The 10,160-nt window shown below is 40.3% G+C and overlaps 2 pseudogenes; both read right to left on the bottom strand.

The window, feature by feature from the left end:
- Positions 1–488: 488 nt before the first annotated feature.
- LOC147460947 (uncharacterized) lies at positions 489–3,472 on the bottom strand (annotated as a pseudogene).
- A 3,317-nt stretch (positions 3,473–6,789) lies between these two features.
- LOC147460946 (uncharacterized) lies at positions 6,790–8,215 on the bottom strand (annotated as a pseudogene).
- Between the last annotated feature and the right edge of the window lie 1,945 nt (positions 8,216–10,160).

The raw sequence follows: 10,160 nt of genomic DNA, 5'->3' as shown, positions 1-10,160 counted from the left end.
TTGTAATAACTACAAAATGCACCTTCTTATCCGCTTGATAATATGGCAGTCCGCCCGGTCAATCCGCCCGTTGACTGCTTCAACAGCCAGATTAGCCCCTGCCCTCCTTCCTATACAGGCCGCCCTCTCTTTCTGGCTAATTCTTGTAGTGTGTCTTGGAAAGCGTCCCCTTGCGCATGGGGGCCGGCGGCACCTGTAGCCCACTTTCAACTCCTTACTGGCGCTCTGCACTCGACTTTCTGTGCTAGCGGAGCCTGGCGTTGAGAGGCCCCTCTTCTCAGTTTTGTGTGCAGAGCTCTCCAAGCCCACCCCTTCTAATTAGAAATCGGCCACCAGCAACCCCCGGCCTCTGGTTGCTCGTCTTGCCTCTTTTTTAGAATCGCGTCCAGAGCACCCATCTAGCCTGGCTGATTGTGCTAGTCCCGCCACCTCAGTTCCCCCATATCTCCTTCTATATATGGCAATGGCATCTCTCTGAACTTTTTTTTTTATCCTCTACATTTAGTCCTCGCCTCTTCAATCGGTTAATCTCCCAAGGATTGACTTCCATGATAAAACAGTTGACCATGCTGCCCACGTATACAACACAATTGTGATAACTGTCAGCATGTATCACATCAATCTGCACACCAGGCGACGAGTAAGAAATTTTGAACTCTACATCTTGGGCTACCACACTCAGTAAGTCACCAATGCTCTGTGCAAAAGCATCTTGGACTCTTTCTTCAGCTTGGATGAACGAGAATGTACATGATAGCGGCATCATGATCAGATCTAAATCCAAAAGCCCGACATGCTCCCACTGGTATCAAGCACAACAACAAGATTAATAGGGGCATGGAAATGAGGCCTCTCAAGACAAGAAGAGGGAGATGCATGCATATCACGACCACAAAGCATACCAACTGTGTGACCCAAGAACCCCTGTCACCGCATCTTCCCTCACTGACTAAGTCGAGACCACCAATTGAAAGCACACATAACTCATGAAATGATTTGACAAACATTTCGATGCTAGTGATTGGCTTTTTGCCCATTCCAAAAAACGTCTAACAACGTGTGGACACGTGGTGCTATAAGCACCTCTACAAAGTGGTTAAATTAGCCTCTTTGAAACTTTATTTAGCACCGCGTGTGGACACGTGGTGCTACAGGAAACTCCACAAAGCACTTATATTAACTTCTTTGAAACTTTCTTTAGCACCTCGTGTCGACACATGGTGCTACATGCAACTCCAAAAGTGCTTAAATTAACCTCTCCGAAACTTCCTGTAGCACCACATGTTTGACATGTGGTGCTACAAGCAACTCCACAAAGCACTTAAATTAACCTCTTTGAAACTTTCTTTAGCACCACATGGCGACACGTGGTGCTACAGGCAGCTCCACAAAGCACTTAAATTAGCCTCCTTGAAACTTTCCTTAGAAACTCGTGTTGACACGTGGTGCTACATGCAACTCCACAAAGCGCTTAAATTAGCCTCTTTGAAACTTCCTGTAGGACCACATGTCGACACGTGTTGCTACAAGCAGCTCCACAAAGCACTTAAACTAGCCTCTTTGAAAATTCCTTTACCACCATGTGTTGCAACGTGGTGCTACAAGCACCTCCACAAAGCGCTTAAGTTATCCTTTTTGAAACTTTCTTTAGCACCATGTATTGACACTGGTGCTACATGAAACTCCACAAAGTGCTTGAATTAATCTCTTTGAAACTTCCTTTCGCACCACGTGTCGACACGTGGTGCTACAAGTAGCTCCATGAAGTGCTTAAAAAATGGTCTCTTTGAAACTTCCTTAAGCACCATGTGTCGACATGTGGTGCTACACACAACTCCACAAAGCGCTTCCTATAGCACCACATATTGACACGTGGTGCTCCACACAGCGCCCTAATGGGCTTAAATTAGTCCTTATGAAGACTCGTGTAGGACTACGTATGGACATGTTGTGCTATAGATAGCTCCACAAAGATACTAAATTATCCTCTTTGAAACTTCCTTCAGCACCATGTGTCAACACGTGCTACTATAGGCAACTCCACAATGCACTTAAATTAACCTCTTTGAAACTTCCTTTAGCACTAGGTGTTGACATGTGGTGCTACAAGAAAATCCGCAAAGCTCTTAAATTAGCCTCATTGAAGCTTCCTAGAGCACCAGGTGTCGACATCTGATGATACAAGCATCTCCATAAAGTGCTTAAATTATCGCGTATGAATCTTTCAATAGCATCATGTATCAACACGTGGTGCTACAAGCAACTCCGCAACTAGCTCCGTGATTTTCAACCCTATAATCAAACAAAGACATTTGTTTGTGTTTTATAGCAAGAGAGAGAGAGAGAGAGAGAGAAAGAGAGAAAGAGTGTGCATCATGGTTCCCTATAATGCATACATGAAGGTTGCAGATAGGGCATGTGGAGCCTAGTACTTATCGGCATGTAGGGCACAATTGCCCCGCAAAAATAGGCTATTGCTAAAGTAGTTGTTGGAATGGTCAAGGTGGAGTCACTATTTTGTGTACTCCTTCTATATGATAGCAGCTTCATGCTAAAACGAAAATATTTTTGTTGAGTGCATCAAGATTCAACTTCGTTTTCAAGCTTAAAATGCCCTAAAAATGGCTTTATTCATAATTATACTAGCCATGGCGTTGATTGTATTTTTGGAAATAGATGACTTTGTCTCATTATATAGCTACATTATGGCTTCCATGTTTTGCCCACTTACATGATTTTTAAGCCATTGAATCTTGGCATGTTGCTTGTGGGTGAATGACTCTCTCTCTACAAAGACGAGACGTATTGCAGTACTTGTCATTCTTATGTAAATGAGAACCACAAACACTTTTTGTGCAAAAGCTCTAGAGAGATAAGCAGAGAGAGAGAGAGAGAAAAGAGAACAAAAGAAAACATGCAACATAAATGGGAAAATAGAGAGAGAGAGAGAGAGAGAGAGAGAGAGAGAGAGAGAGAGAGAGAGAGAGAGAGAGAGATTGTATTAATGTCATCAACGGTCAAACATGACCTGTAAGGCCAAAGAAACATTTCTTATGATTTGTTGAGATTATCAATGGGGACTTTGATGCTTCAGAACCGTGGATGTTTTGAGAGAAAAAAGCGTAAATACAAAAAAATATGGATAGGTTGGTACTTATTGACCACGGATGTATTAAGAGTCCATGGGGTGGTTGTGAGAGAAAGGAATATCAGGGGAGATCCAAGCTCAAAATGTGAAGGACAAAAGCTTGAATATGTTCAAATGTGATCCTCACTCTAAAACTTTTAGAGGACATAGTGAACATATGTGTGCGCATGGACGCTCGTACGCACACGTGTGCACACACACATGGCACACTTCTTTGTACAAGACCAACAAAATTGCATGGTAATAATTCCTAGTTCCACACCTTGTGACTTCTTGGGTTTGAAAGTTTATGAGGGTTCCTACTGTGAAAGGCTTGTACCTCATGTTATATGAGGTACATTATACACACACATTCCTTTCTACCTACATCTTGACATAAGAAAAATCAACCACATTATTGCTAAAGAGCCATTCTTAATGGTTCATTTGTGAAATCCTTCGTCTCCATTCTCAACTTCATGTCCTCTAATAGTGAGGCGGTCCGGGGCGGGCAACAAGAGAGGCGACCTCTAAACACCCCTCAAGGCTCCCGTGCTGCTCAATCGGGGCTGGGGCAACCACAAGCACAACACAACAACAAACCCACAGCCAAACCCAAACAAGATAGGGGCACCACCTAGTTATGGTATGCGAACTAGGACGCAAGAGAGATTTTGGCACAACCAAGAAGATGCACCACACAACCCGCACAAGCAACCTCACACCGAGACACACATGAAATGGACCAGAGAGAGCTAGAGCAAAGGTAAGAGAGAGAGAAAAGGATCTTGCGTAATACCTTATTTGTGACTTGCAAATGGAGATGGTTCGTTAGGTTGCTATCGTAGAACTTGTACAAAACTCACTCAATGCTTAGTGATTGCTAAACATTGCCGAAACACACACACACTGTCTTAGGGTGTGGGAGACCTCTCACCACAATACCCTCTTACAACGGACACAAAACTGGCAATGAAAAACACACTAAAACACTTTCTAAAATCAAGATCAACCGATAAAACTCAAAATACACAAGTCACCTTGAATTCACCAAACCGTATTGCACAAATGGAAGGACGAAGATTTAAACGTCGAATCACGCCTTTGATGCACCAAACCTCAATTTATTGATGATGAAGGAGCATGTACAATAGTGGTTTTGAGATTTGTGGAACTCACGCTCTCTCACTTGCAATGTGTAGCTTGAAGGCTTCTCTCACACCAAGAGTGAAGCTCACAAGTGGTTGCTACACCTAAGTCTCTCCTCACGCATAGAGTGTTGGGGTGCTATGTGAGATGTTGGAGGTCGTTTTACAAGAAGGAGAGGGGCCTATTTATAGGTTGGAGACCCCATATTAAGATTATTGGAAATCCTAATTTACAAGCTAACAAATCAGGATTATGATTTTTTTGAATATCAAAACATTGCGGGCCTTCTTTGTCTGCTTGAGTCATGGGTGTGGGCTCAAAAGAGAGCATTATTGATGGTAGATAAGGTGAAAGTAAGTTTTAAGGAAGGGGAGAGAGAGAGAGAGAGAGAGAGTTACTATACATGTCTTGAGGTGAGGTGTCTTTTATGGTTAGGTCAATGCTATTTTGTGTTAGTATGTTAGTGGTTAGTGTTAGTAATCACTAGAAAGTTAATGTTACATTTACAATGGGTAGAATGAGGTGGATGGTTGAAGTAAGATGGTTGAATGAAGTGAGAAAATCCTTGTGATGGTGAAGCTTGAAGAAGTTTTGGACTTACTTGTGTAGGTTCTCAAAATGACTATCGACCTTCTTCTTCGTCTTCCCTTCTTTACGCCACCGCCGCCAAGGTTGATTATCGCGATGAAAATGGTAATTCCGTTGATGATATCTCTTGATTTGCAGAGGTTAATCATGGTACACATGCTGAATTTATGTATATATATAAGGGGTAAGATGGAATTGTACTTTGGAAGTAATAGAGAGAGGCATAGAGATGGTGTATGTACATGGAGAGCTCATATGAGAGCTAGGGGAGTAAGTGGGGAGGTTAATGGTGAAGAAGGTGAGAGAAACCATTGAAGATGCAAGTTTGAGTGAGGGATTGAGAGAAATGTGTGTGTGTGTGTGTGTGTGTAGAAGTGTGGAAAGAGGTGAGAGAAGACTATGGGCTACTTGTGAAAAAAGTGGGCAGACTGGGGTCCACTCAAAAAATCATAGCTCACCGCTGGTAGCTCCAAAAATCATGAAAAACTTTGAGGTGATTATTCAAAGCGTGGGCTACATTTTCTCTTTTGACCACCACTCCAAATTCGGAGTGGAGATAGGTGCCAAAATTCTTACCAAAAAGCCTGTTTTTTATGCCTGCAAAAGTCTTTTAGTGGCCCCCTCCTTTGTTGAATTTGTACAATGCATCCAAGAGTGAGCCCCTCCTTTGTCATATCATAATACAAAGCATCCAAGTTGCCCTTGACACATGCATGGAGGAGGATTATTGGTGAATAAAGAAATATATACATGGTGGGACTAGTGTATGGACTATTCATGGACTTTAGCTCAATGAGCACATGGTGTTAGAATAATGAGTAAAAATAATAATAAAAATATGGAGGAGTTATGGATATGGAAAGATATTGGAATCATATGATATGGTCTCTCTTTGAATTATTTTGGGTGAAAGAGGAAAAGGTATGCAAGTAAATAATATAATAAACTTGACCAATGAGTAGAAATCAATTTTTTGTTTTCACGAGGGTGAGGGTGAAAATGTGGGAATGATTTGTATAAAGGAAAAATATAAAGTTAGAGTATGTACATATTGGCAAAAAATATACTTATGGTGTAAGAGGATGAAAGAAGGTGTACATATGTTTAATAAAACACACACCTAAGTAGAAATATTTAAATAAAATACCAAAATAATTATAAAAAATCCCTATATTTAGGCCATATATACAATGAAATATTTACACACAAAGAGGCCATAATGTACTTTTATTTTTTATTTTTTTTTATTTTTTTTGGCTCACCTAGCCCAGTGACTAGCTAGCTGAGGGTTTTTTAAGAAGATATGGAAAAAGTCCCCTAATTCACACACACCTATTTACAGTGAAATGGTAGGGATAGCCATAGTGTTTGGGTGATTTTGGTAGGGTGAGGTAGCTTACTATGGCAATTATGGAGAGCCGAAAAATGGCTATCAATAGCCAGCACCTCTATTTTGGCTTGACTAGAGTGTAAGAACTAAATAAAAACACATGTGTAAATGATTATTAGATCAAGTAGAAGTATGTTGATTAGTTGGGATTTTCAAAATCAAGGGTTTCTAATCAGTGAGCCCAAAAAATCGAGCACAGGGAAATTCTGAGCGAGTCTGACAACAAATTAGAATGAGTGCAAAAATGTTGGAAGAAAATAATTATGTCATGTATATGGTAATCACCACCACAAATCAGTGATTCATTATTAGAAATCCAGACTTTAGAACCATTGCCTAAACCAAATACTTGAGATATGGGCAATCTCAGCATCCCCATTAAAAAAAAAGACTTTCATGCTATGCTCCCACTCCCTCATTTAAGTACCAAGTTCCCAAGGCAAAAAAAAAAAAAGGCATACCAAAAATTGGGCCCTAAAAATTTCTTTCATGCGCTACCAGCTTAGCTTGATTGCATCAAGCTTTGCCCATAAGCTCAAGCCCATAAGGCAAAAATCTCATTAGAGGAGTGCTTATGTTGCTCAATTTGTCCAACTTTGTTTCTCCCGATCTCTTTGCTCATTTTTGAGACCTTGGTAGTTGCTATAAACTCCTTTTCACCTGCCAATGTCTCTTCTGATTTGTGCCTTTCAAAATCCATCTACAAGACTCCACCATGGCACGGGTAGAAGCTTCTTCTCTTTCCAAATCGATAGTTGAGCTTGGTTCAAGTCCCTCCTTTTCAGCCGCCAATGACTCTTCTGATTTAAGACTTTCAAACTCCATCTACAAAGACTCAACCATGGCATGGGTAGAAGATTCCTTCTCTTTCCTGATTCATAGTTGAGCTTGGTTCCACTCCCTCATCCTCTCCATGTGTTCAAGCACTTCTGTTGTCTTGTTTCTTGTAGTTGCCTCCCTATTTTATAAAGCTTGAATAGCTTCATTTTGGCTCTTCTCAAGCTCAACCTTAAGTGATTCAAGAGACACAAGGAGAGCAGCATCCTCCACACTTGCTTTGGCAAGCTTTTCTTCGGCTTCTTCCAAGTGTCTGCATGTTTTGATAAGTAGATCCTGAGCAATTGATTCAAAATTCTTTGAGTTTTTTTCTTCCACCCTCAGCTTTCCATATTTGCTTTTGTATGGCCTTATGCTCAGCCTCTTTCATAGCTGCTAATTTTTTTTGGAGGGATTTCGGAGAGCAATTAGTGAGGAAATCCCTCATATCTTGGTCCTTATGCTATACATCTTCCACTTTCAGTTCTTTGATGGTGGCATCAACACTTTCATACTTGAGAGCTTCAATTTCATTTCTGTATACTTCTACAACAACAAGAGGCTACAATGTTTTTTTTATGTTGTTGAATTAAGGGTACCTCAATTTTGAGAAGACTACTTTCCATGGACTTTGGGAGCTTATCAATCAACTCATCCATCCCAGCTGTTGTGCATTCACTTAAAAAAGTGGACCCCTTTGTTATGGAAAGCTCTACTAAGAGCTTCTCAACCCGCCTTGCTGTTGACGGAGGTGCACTCATGGCATCTCCAACTAGCCTAACTACCTCATCTTTAGCCTCCACTCAAACCATAAGCTCATGTTTCATGCTCTACATAGCATGTTTACTAGTTTGTAACTCCATAAGTGGAAACTCATACCACAACTTCATAGCATCCCGTTCTACTTGCTACTATGCTAGCCCTCCTTTTTAAGGAAAACTACATTTTTGTTATCCGCAGAATGCACTTTGTCCTTCTTACAAGCACCATTCACATACCCCAATGAGCTTCAATATTAATTTGTCAACATTTCTCTTAGCTCGAGTCCAATCATGCATCAAATTGGACTTGGATCTCTCTATCAATATAGCAAGCTGCTTCTTCACCTTGCTAAGGTCATCTTGTCCATCTGTAACTCTTTCCATCATTGCCTCTTCCACTTATTTTCATGTGCTATTTCGAGAACATCTATACAACATATTCAATCATCTACATCCAAGGGGTATAAAAATGAAGCACCAAAAGCAAGAAAAAAACCTCACGACACTCACGGTATATAGGGAGGATGTTTTTTTCTCACCTTTTGCACAACGACCAACATTGACGGCACGTCCAGAGGGGTTATTTTTTCCATTTCCGACTGTCATTCAAGCACTGATGACACCACAAGAGCGGGTTTATTTTCACCGTTTGTGTTGCAAAATGGTGTCAACTGCCATTTGGCACTAATAGCATGTCAGGAGGGTTTTTTTTTCCACCCTCTTCACTTGATATTGTGTAGACAAAGATTATTAATTGAAAAAAAAAGAATCACTAGTTTTCCTTCTGTCACAAAATGGTTGCGATTGGCATCCGCACAAACAGCACATTAGGGGGCGGAGGGGGTTCACCCTTTTCACTTCATGTTGCAGATGCACAATTATATGATTAGACAGGATGGTATTGTGAATTTGATTGTAATAAGATACTATGTTTTTTTGGATTTGGTTTATCTGTATTTTAAATTCATTCAATTTATTTTCTAAAGATAAATTTAGTGTGTAATATACAAAAAGAATTAATCATTGTGTTATGTTTACTGGAATGTTTTCACTTTGTTTGAAAATTAATTGTAGTCTTGAAATTTGAAAAGGCTTTAGAGGAAGAGGGAGCTCTTCTGCTATTTCTCATACACTTTGTTGTTATCAAGTGAGTTCAACGTTAGTCACAGAGGACTACGATGCTATCGATCTTCATGGTGATGAGAGCGAGAGGACATGTATTGGGTTAGGGGCATTGAATGATGTAGATCCTCATTTAGCTAGGCAATAAGATGCCATGGAGTTAGTTCAATTTCATATTGCACCTTAGGTGGGGGCTATTTTAAATGACGTGGATGACAGTCACTTGCATATTGATAGGGAAGAGTACATTCTTAAAACAACAAGGTCGTATGGCTCATTCCATATGCATGAGTTCGTGGTCTGAAGTCTAATGTTTCAGGTCTGAAGCCTACTTTTCTAGAGAGGGTCTAATGTTTCAGGTCTGAAGCCTACTTTTCTAGAGAGGGTTACATGAATAAAAAAGGGGGCCTTTATAGTCTCTATGTGAACATGCAAAACTTAGATGACAATAGTGGCATGTAATCATTGTAATTGCAAAGTGCTTTTGTGGCCTATTTCATGCTTTTGGTTGAATTGTTTTAAGATTTTCTTTTGTGTGGTTTATTATTTAGCATAGATCGCCTCATTGATACATGGGACCCTCTATGAAAAGATAGAAACATAGAGTACAAAGTTAAAGCTTCTTAGCCATAGTTAGAATCACTATTGGAAAAATTGTTCTATGTATGGGCATGAAAGCATACAACTATTGCATAGCAAGCAGATGTATCTACAATCATGCATCATATCCTGTGGTGGAAGCTTGATAATTTTCCTTGATGGATCAACATGGATATAGGATATGTCCTTGCTAGGGAGAGAGAGCTACATGCTATCTAGATTAGGGGAGCACCCTTTGCGGATCTTCCACCACCCACAGTCATAGATGTCCAATTGAGCTACTATCTATCCATATGAGGGGAGCACCCTTTGCGGATCTCCCACCACCCACAACCATAGATGTTGCTAATCCACATTATTGTTCTATGTTATCTGACAGAACCGCCTGACTTTAATTTAAAGAAACAATCTTGTTGGATAAGGACAAGCAGATAGTTGTTGACCGTATGGACGATGATGATCTGTCATGTGTTTAGGGTATAACATTGGTGGCTTTAGTGTAAAGATCTTTTTATCTTTGTTGGGATACTTGTATTTATAGAAAATGTGTATGTTAATTTTTGTAGAGAGTGCTGGCACGCAAGCATTATGATGTTTGCTTGAGTTT

The sequence above is a fragment of the Adiantum capillus-veneris genome, chromosome 3, assembly GCF_014529385.1.
Source record: "Adiantum capillus-veneris isolate H3 chromosome 3, ASM1452938v2, whole genome shotgun sequence".
In the NCBI taxonomy this organism is placed as follows: Eukaryota; Viridiplantae; Streptophyta; class Polypodiopsida; order Polypodiales; family Pteridaceae; genus Adiantum; species Adiantum capillus-veneris.
The sequence above is the reverse complement of the archived record's forward strand: the minus strand, read 5'-3'. Positions and strand labels throughout refer to the sequence as shown.